At 35.4% G+C, this 10,018-nt stretch overlaps 2 long non-coding RNA genes across 2 annotated transcripts; one reads left to right on the top strand and one right to left on the bottom strand.

The window, feature by feature from the left end:
- The first annotated feature begins 350 nt into the window (after positions 1-350).
- On the top strand, positions 351-1,628 carry LOC128156387 (uncharacterized). The gene is made up of 2 exons (XR_008239709.1): positions 351-663; positions 1,212-1,628. It is a non-coding gene; the product is annotated as an uncharacterized LOC128156387 (long non-coding RNA).
- A 6,932-nt stretch (positions 1,629-8,560) lies between these two features.
- Positions 8,561-9,780, bottom strand: LOC128156689 (uncharacterized). Its single transcript, XR_008239750.1, has 2 exons — positions 9,535-9,780; positions 8,561-8,992 (listed from the first exon to the last, which is right to left on the bottom strand). It is a non-coding gene; the product is annotated as an uncharacterized LOC128156689 (long non-coding RNA).
- Positions 9,781-10,018: the final 238 nt, after the last annotated feature.

Below are 10,018 nucleotides of genomic sequence, written 5' to 3'. Positions count from 1 at the left end.
TTATACGATATAAAATGGTTTGAAACAGTTTACGCTTTTTTATAAACCGCTTGAAGATTGAATGAAAGCGCTAACGTTTTACTGTGTGTTGTCTTTCGTTTTTCAAATTTTCTATATATAAAACCGGACACTGCGATATTTTTTGGATTTAAATATATATATATATATTCTTTGAAGTTTGGTGATGTTTGGTATTGTCAGAACAACACAAACAAAAGTCTGTTCTTCTGTTCTTATGATTAATTGGAGCCATTTTTACAAGAGCTTGGACTTTGGTTAGTTGTGTCAAATATCAATGTGACACAGTTGACTGTAATTCACGTAGGCCTGTCTGTTTCATTGCTGGGCACTTATTCATGGCTCTTTGAAATCATTAAGATTTGTCTGTCCTTTGAGGTAAGATGACGCAATCTGTGCATATTTCACTTGAAATCAGCGTCATTCTTACTTGATTTTATGCAAAAAGATTATTTCATCCTATTGATAGTCCAAGGTCTTGTTGAAGTGGTTTTTACTAATCAAACTAAGCGATTCAAAACAACACTCAGTGGTGCTTTTCATAAATAGAGAGGGTCCTCGTAACATTAAAAACCATACACAGCTGGCTGATACTAACATTACAAAGAAGAACGTCGAAGTAACAACTTCAGCAGGTCATCTAATGTAAGTATATTAGTATTTTATTTTTATTCTTATTCAATTCGGTACCCTTATTCCAGACAATAATACGTGTTCCTTTTATTAGACAACCTATAAGGGTCAGTATTTAAACAATCGTATTTTATATCAAACAAAACACATAACAGGCGCATATCATCAGGGGGCACCTTTTCTTTTCTGGTAACAGATATAACATATAGACATGTAAAAAGGGAAAATTAGTTTATAAATAAAGTTTTCGGTAATTTGACCCACACTACCTCTCTAATTAGGATTTTGAAGAACGGTGAATAGGGGTGAAGGGTGGTTAGCTGGTTTTGGATTTTATTTTTTTTTTGGGGGGGGGGGTCGTGTCAAGATTTCGGATAAGTCATGATTGGTAACGGGGGAGGGGGGTTCTACCGTAGGATTTCGACAATTTATCAAGAACTAATTACCTTTGTTTAGTACAAATGTCTTATTTTGTGTGTTACTTGCCTTCTGCAAAATTTTATTGATGGGCAGGTCGATATGATATTGTATTTTAACAGTATTTCTTCATTTATTTCAAGTCTCAATATGAAGACATTCACCATAGTGATACTACTTGCGGGACTGCTCATGACAGGTCACGCCCAACAAGCCTCAGAGGAGGAAGACGCTCCCGTCAGACCGACGGTTGTACGAGACAGGAGCGCAGTCGAGAGTGCCAGTCCTGAAGCTATAGCTAAAATGATTGCCGATTTTAGGAGGGCTGTAGCTAGAATGGGCCTGACTATTGATGATCTGATCGCTGATTTAAACCTATGAACATTTTAAATGAGAATCAGCAATGGTGTCAAGTGAGAAATGTAAAGTCTAAATTGAAGAAAGAACCCCATATTAACTACTTGCAATGTTTACAAATATATTGAAATAATGACTTCGTTGACGTTTGTACATCTATATGTCAAATTTGAAATTCAAAATAAAATACTGCTTTTACTGAAGCTGAGTCATATGAGAGAGAGAGAGAGAGAGAGAGAGAGAGAGAGAGAGAGAGAGATATATATATTTGTGTATCTGATGCTAACCATTCTAGGTGTTTGATTATTCGTCAATCTTTTCAGTTACGAGTGAAAACTAATATTTTTGTCAATTCTGCGAATGCCAATTAGAAAATCGCTCTTTGGTAACAGTTAAACGTATATTCCATGCAAATAAAAAGGTTTTAACGCATGTTTCTTAGTTAAAGATATCAAGAGTCTGGGTACAACAACAGCAACTAGAAGTCTCATATTTTTATTTCAATGTGAAATGTATATTAGTGCGATGTTCCAAAGTATCCCACTGACAATGAGAAAGTTACATTTGAAAGCAACCACAGAGTTTCAGACAGAGAGAGAACACGGTTGGAGATGAAATATCTATATCTACTATAAGTACTAGAAGAGCATGGGCATGATATCATAATAAGAGGATTTGTCATTCACGTATAGACACGCTTCACAAATCATATGGATTAGGTTTTTGGTTCCAAATAAGAAGACTGACATCATGAAGTCTAAATTACGGTAAACTTTTGTTTACAACATATCGCAATATTTTAAAACGATTTTTTAATCGGAGGTTAGTGAAAGTTCTGCAACAAGGTTTAAAACTGAATCTAAAAAGAACGCATATTTAAAAAAAAAATGTTTGTTATAAAAGTAGATCTTTCTTAAACAAAAATAAAAAACCGACCAAAAAGATGTTCCCGTGCAATAATTTGATTTCTTGATCCAAAAGAGATCTATATCTATTATGCCTAGGGAACATTTAAGCCAATGGTTGTGCGATGGAATTTACCTCGTATCGTCGTCTGACGAAACAAGATTGCTGGGCCGACAGCATAGATAATAATCTGTTTGCCGATGGTCGGGCGATGATTAAGGATTGCTTCACGGACTATTCTACGACGACTGGGGACCTAAAAATCGACTACCGACGCAGGAAAAACTGTAACTTGGGTCGATGGACACAAAATTGGTCGGCTGACGAATAGATAGGTCAATATTACCCAAGACAACAGCTGATGATCTGCCGACTGTCGCCCGATTAATACCATTATTGTCTTAAAAACCGTCTGTCGTTGGTTTTGGAAATGTCTTAAGTATTTTAAAATAATATTTTCAGAATTCTGTTTTCGTTAAAACCATGTACGTGTTGTTTTTATTTTAATTCTAACGTTTGATTTATAAATGATCTAATGATTTATAGATTATCAATGGCTAATAACTGTGACTGATTCGCGGCGAGAAATATTTGCGACTTCGAGGATATTGCAAAATTCCTCACATGCGAAAGTTGTTTAACATTGTTATGACATATTTACATCAATGGATTAAATTCTTTATTTCTTAAGAAAACCGATTCTGATTCATTAGGTTGAAATCTACACCACCCAGTTCTTACCAGCTTATCGATAAGTCGAAATTCAGATAGATAAATTCTACAACACACACTAAAATGACAGCAACGGCACATTATACATAAGAACAAGCACTTCCACAAGCCACAGACTGAACGAAAAAATCATGATGTCAGACTGAAATTCGCATACAAGAATGATTGTAAATTTTTTTACGTAACGTGCTGATATTCATAAACAATAATTGAGTGTATTTTTTCTGCAATTATAATTTGGAATCCCGAGGTCCGGACCCCGTCCCCTCCCCCTGGAAAATTAAAATGTAATAATGCACATAGTAATTTTACAGAAAAAGGCATTGGAACCCTCTTCCCTTGGAAAAAGTATTCATCGTACACCCCCCCCCCCCCCCCCACACACACACACACGCGCGCTCCTTGTATTTTCACGTCGGATTAATGCTAATGACTTTGTTATACTAATTAATTTATTTTATATTTGCGCAATTAGTGAAAACGTAACGAAGTTCTCAATTTAAAAAAGAACTAATTTATATCTTCGGTCGGTTTATCTTTTAGTAAATTTCATACTTTTTATTTGAATTCAAAATTATACTGTTGGTTTGTCAAACTAAAATACCCCCTACCTTAAAAATACAGTAAGCAAACACACAAAGATACCACCATGTTAGTTAATCATTGAATGTGTTCATGATCATTAACATCTTTGACAGGGCTTTGGTCTGCATTCGTTTTTATAGAAAAATTAGAGAATTCTGACTTAGATAATTTATTATTTGTTTGACAAGGCATATACTTTTTATTTTCAAAATATAATTTAAAGTTATTTCGCTTTTTCCCATTTTATTATAGTAATATACAACAAAAGGCGCCACTTTTTATAAACAAGCAATTACTACAGTAAGTTATTGATAGCCATGTCGTTGAGTATTTATATATTTACAGATCTCTGACAGATCTACCACTGATTATTTGTATATAACCTATATAATCCGACGAAGGGAAGGGCAGTGGTGTCTGGGCATCCCGGTACTCATTAAGTTTGTTTACAAACAAATCCCACACAGACTGACCATCTAACAGCAAAACTAACCATGCAGTATAGCGCAGGCACAAAGTTAATTATAACCCTTTCTGATGACAATCATTTCCTATTTAACAACTTGCAGTCCTATTTAACGCTAGACCTTAATACCCAGGTCAGCTTTTGTGTCCCACTGATGCCTCCCCTCTACTTTACTATACTCTGTCCCGAGTTTTTGTTTCCAACACTTTTTGCTTAATATTTCAATAATAGTAAATACCTTAATATGAAAAATGTCCAAATTATCTGTTTTCAAACGCCCCCTCTACCGCTTCAGGTTTCAATACACATCCAATCTAATTAAAATTTAAATCCCTCACGCTCTCGTATTTGATGTGTGACAGCGACATATCTAATACGAGAGCGTGAAGGATCTAATTTTAATTAGATTGAATACACATCCCAAAATTGAAAGTCTACGGAGATTTTGCATTGTATCAGCCATTAATAAGCCCGGATGATAACGTTAAAAATTGCACGAGGTATCCCGAGTGCTTCCGAATGGAGAAAAGATGAAAACATTTCCCATTATAATTCTCTGTAACAAAATTGTTTTCGTTCCTGTGAAATTTTATGAGTGAAAAGGGATAATTGTTCAATGAAGATATCTTGGATATATTCCCTTTCATCGATTTCAATTGTATTTCTTTCACAGGTATGTGTATTTTTATTAAAAATCATCAAAAATTGATAGAAGCAATAACTTGGGACAAACTATACCAATTCAACCAAGTTCTCAAAAGAGCTCTGGCATTCCTCAACGTAGACACGTCAGTTTTCAAATCGCATTCATTAAGAATTGGTGCTGCAACTTACTTGTACTTGCAGGGCATCCTAGAGAATATAATCAAAACTGAAAAACTTTAAATCTTATATTCGCGTCCAATCTGTATATCTGTAAGCATCTGAATCCTAATAATTGTAAGCTAAGCTTGCAGGTTTGTGGACAGTATGGATCATATGTCCATCAATCATCTCCAGGGCTCAGAAATACGCTAATTCCACTTGTGGCGAAAAATTTGACCCTCAACACATCAATGTCATATGGGCTGGCCGCAGCGGTTTAAAGTGGAAGACCTGGAGCTTCACTTGAACAACCTATTGCATAGGTGTAATGATAACGCGCCCCAAGCACTGATTATCCATAGAAACGAAATAATTACTCTGCAAAGTCCAGACCTTAATGCACAATACCTTACTTATTTGATCAGATATTCTGCCACGTCAATCATGGAGACATACGATATCTAACAGTGCTGCTGAAAACGGTAGGCAGCATATTAATTGTTCACTTGGGTCATTTGTATGCCAGGTTTGCATGGTGCATTAATTATGCACCCCGATATTCATCGCTGGTTAACTGCTGTCCCCCTTCCAGGGTTACCAGCAATTAATGGCTCATTGTCATTAAATTGAACTGTTGGCTGCTAAAATGCCAGTTGAGGATCAGCGCCATCCATCGTTTTGGCATTTGCAGTGCAATCTCATAATTGCTTGTATATTTTCAATTTGTGTAATTTATTGTCAACAGTGTTCAATTAACTGTGTTTAAAATCTAATAATGATATCATACGTGTTAATAATAAAGCCATGACAGTATAGCCATTCAACTTCTGGTCTTCTTTTTAAAAAAAGGTGAACTTACTACTCTGTGTGGTAAGTTCTATTTATCAAAGAAGAATGCACACCTGGTTGCAAGCAAGATACATGTAACTCCCCCGATTTATGTATTCCTGTTTTACCCAATCCCAATGCACTTGCGCATGTCAGTAATAGCATCTTCCTCTTTTTCATCATGACTTTACCCACCTTTCTTGCCATTATCACCATTTTGGCTTTTCCATAATTTTGTTTCCTTTTTGCTGCTGGTTTACTTGTATGCTTTCAGATAGGAATCAGGTTTCCTCATCTATGGGCAGCGGAAAGGGCAAAAAATACATTTTAACAAAATCAACGACAAACTAAATTCAGCAATCTAAAATAATATTATCAATGACCATAAATGCAAAACAAACAGTCTTCTTTGCAAAATAAATGTACATAAAAATCAACCAAAGGTATTTAAATACAAATCAAACACAAAAAGTAAAACCAACAGACATAAATGTAAAACGAACATACATCAACATGAAACAAGCGGACGCACAAATAAACGCCAGGTGGCGTTTTTTGGGAAGCAATATACGTCATCGATTATTGGAATCCGGGATGGTTCGCACCTATTCTGTTTCGCCCTGAGATGTTTCCCACGTCAATGTTTCGCACCTGCCTCGGAGCAAAACATCTGACTGTATTATAATGTAATGTAATGGAGTGTTGATTTAATTAGAAATGAACATGTATATATGGTTAGCATAGATCTATTTTGGGGACCATTTAATTACATAAATTACCGGTATCTGCTTGAACTTTACATTACCCAACTGCATCCACTATTTAACTACGATTTTTACCAGTCTTATTCTTATAGCAAAAGTGGGGTTAAATATTATTTCCATTCCCATTTATTTATTATGATTTATTTAAAATTATAAATAATATTTTAATGACCTGTTTATACTCGTACATTTGTTCCAAATTTCATATTCGGATGAAAACATATGTATAATCAAATATTGTACAGTCTTATATAAAAAAAGTAATTTATTAGTTACCCATAAACATGATGATATACAAATATCTGGAAAAAAAAAACATTTTTAAAATGCTACAAGACATATGTACATTGTGAATTAAAATTAAGTGCATGTATCAGAATACTTCAAGCTTATCGACACATAGGCTTCGGAACCGGGGGGGGGGGGGGGGGGGGGGCTTTTTGCAAAGTTAGACCTAACCATTAGGCACATAGCAGAATAGACGGTTCAGCCCCCCCCCCCCCCACTTTTTCTCGCAGGAAATATAATTGTTCCTTAATGTACCTTGAAACATTGAGAAGTTGGAGTCTTAGGCATACTAGCCCCCCCCCCCCCCCATCCCCACCCCCACCACGGATTAAGATTTTTATGATTTGGGGGAAAATAATTTTTAATGTAGGTTAGATTTTTTCTTTTTGAAGTATAGGTTTACTTCCCCCACCCTCACCCCTCTCTCCCACGGATTAGGATTTTTATGATTTTAGGAATTAGGTTTTTCTCTCTCAATATTTCTGAGGATCAGTCTAGCCCCCCCCCCCCTCCCCCCTCCCCCCCCCCCTTTGTCAGTCATTTGTTGCATTTTGTATCACTTTAATTTTACTGGGTGGAAGTAATGCAAAATTTACAACTTGACAACTTTGTAAATTTTGTATTTACTGCCATCCGGTATATAAACAATTTATAGAATAAAAAAAAGTCGGATAAAAATAAAATATTTAACGAGTTTGAATGGATATAATTTCATAAAAAATGGATACAGGGGAGGGGGGGTGGGTAATGTAAAGTTCAAGCTGATAATTTATGTAATTAAATGATCCCCAAAACAGAACTATGCTAACAATATAATATTTTACATTTGTAATTAACATTCCCAAATTTTTCATTATAAAAATACAGGTAATTCTCAAGTGAAAGACAGGCTATAAATGTTATTACAACACAGTTCACACCTCTTGTTCTGAACCATATAAAACGACATGGCTTAATAAAATTAGTAAATAAAAATCCTAATCAAGCAAGAACGCTTTCTTGGCCGTGCATGAATAAAGACAAGCGCTGTTTCAATAGTTTTTTTTAAAAACATATTTCAATTCTTGTATAGGTAATAATTTATTTCAGAGGAATGATAATACGAGAAAAATATCTAAACACAGTGAGATGGTTCGCCCCGAGGCAGGTGCGAAACATCTCAGGGCAAAACAAAATAGGTGCGAACCATCCCGGATTCCAATAATCGATGACGTATATTGCTTTCCAAAAAACGCCACCTGGCGTTTATTTGTGCGTCCGCTTGTTTCATGTTGATGTATGTTCGTTTTACATTTATGTCTGTTGGTTTTACTTTTTGTGTTTGATTTGTATTTAAATACCTTTGGTTGATTTTTATGTACATTTATTTTGCAAAGAAGACTGTTTGTGTTGCATTTATGGTCATTGATAATATTATTTTAGATTGCTGAAATTAGTTTATCGTTGAGTTTGTAAAAATGTATTTTTTGCCCTTTCCGCTGCCCATACTCATCGTCATGGCTTGATCCCTGCGTCGGACTTTGCGAGAGATACAGAATGACTATACAAGCCATCGCTTTGACATATGCATTGTAAGAGGGTATTTCTATAACTCGTTGATATTGACAATAAATACTTGTACATAATAATCAAGGAATTGAAAATATTGACACCCGGATAGAATGTTTAGTAGCTCATACACAAATCTCTCTCTCTCTCTCTCTCTCTCTCTCTCTCTCTCTCTCTCTCTCTCTCTCTCTCTCTCTCATATTCATTACTCAGCTTCGGTAGGTGAAAAGTTTTATTTTGAATTTTGAATTTGACACATTCATGTGCAAACGAAACGAAGACTTCATTGCAATCTATTTTTTAAAATTTTAAGTAGTCAATAAAAAAGTTTTCTCTTCAATTTAGATTTTCTCACTTAACACAATCGCTGATTCTCCTGTACATGTATGATGTAATTATGGTTTTAGACCGCGTTCCGATCAGAAAGTCTTTGTCTCAGTATCAGTATGTCACTTCTCCCGGACGCCTGCCTGGTGCGGTTTCTGAGCCTTGCGAATGCTATCCTGGTTCGTTCAGCCCTCTGCCTGGCGAGAGCTGCCTCTTCCTCTGAGACATGATGGAAATCGATTGGCTCGGTGACCCACGGTGATCCATGACAAAACATGAGCAGGACCCCCAGTAGTACTATTATGGTGAGTGTCTTCATCTGCAGAAATAAATGAAATAATATTAAAATACAATATCATTTAGACCGGCCCATCATTAACATAATTCAGGAAGCCAACAACACACAGCAAAAGACATTTGTATTAAACAAAATGCAATTAGTCCTTGATAAATCGTCGGAGGTTTTCCATCGTTTAAAAAAAGGGAGACAGACCCATCTGAAATCATAACATATAACACAAAAAACAGCAAACCCCCCTTAACACCCATTCACCCCTATTCACCATATACCAATCTTCAAAATCCTGATTTGAGAGGATAGTGGGGGTCAAAGTACTTTTAAAAACATTCTATTTTAAAGTTATTTTGTTCACCAATTAATTTCCCCATTTACGTCTCTATATGTACTAGTATTTGAGAAAAAGTGCACCATGATGATACGTCCCTGTCATTTGTTCTGTTTTATATAAAATTTGAATTTTCAAATGCTGACCTTAATAGGTTGGCTAATAAAGGATACACATATTATTGCCAGGAAGAGATATAACAATTTGAATAAGAATAAAGTATCACTATATTTACCCTATATGACCTGCTGCAGTTGTTACTTCGACGTTCTCCTTTGTAATGATATTATCAGACAGCTGGGTATGGTTTTATAATATCACGAGGACCCTCCGTATTTATGAGAAGCATCAATGAGTGTTGTTTTGAATCTCTGAGTTTGAGTAGTTAAAACCATTTTAACAAGACCTTGAACTTTCGATAGGATATAACAATCACTGATTTCAAGTGAAATATGCACTGATTGCGTAATCTTACCCCAAAAGTCAGACAAATCTTGTTGATTTCTAAGAGCCATAAATAAGTGTTCAGTAATGAAATAGACAGACCATTGAAACACATTGCTGTTTGACACAACCAACCAAAGTCCAAGCTCTTGTAAAAATGGTTCTAATTGATCATTAGCACACTAAATTGCAATCAAATGCCATTGCCGTCAAAGTAGCCTATTACAAGAAGCTTTGGGTCACACTATATTCTGGCTGTTAGAATATTTATACGA

This window comes from Crassostrea angulata, chromosome 7 (genome assembly GCF_025612915.1).
Source record: "Crassostrea angulata isolate pt1a10 chromosome 7, ASM2561291v2, whole genome shotgun sequence".
NCBI lineage: Eukaryota > Metazoa > Mollusca > Bivalvia > Ostreida > Ostreidae > Magallana > Magallana angulata.
Note: the sequence above shows the minus strand (reverse complement) of the source record. Positions and strands in the feature narration are given on the sequence as shown.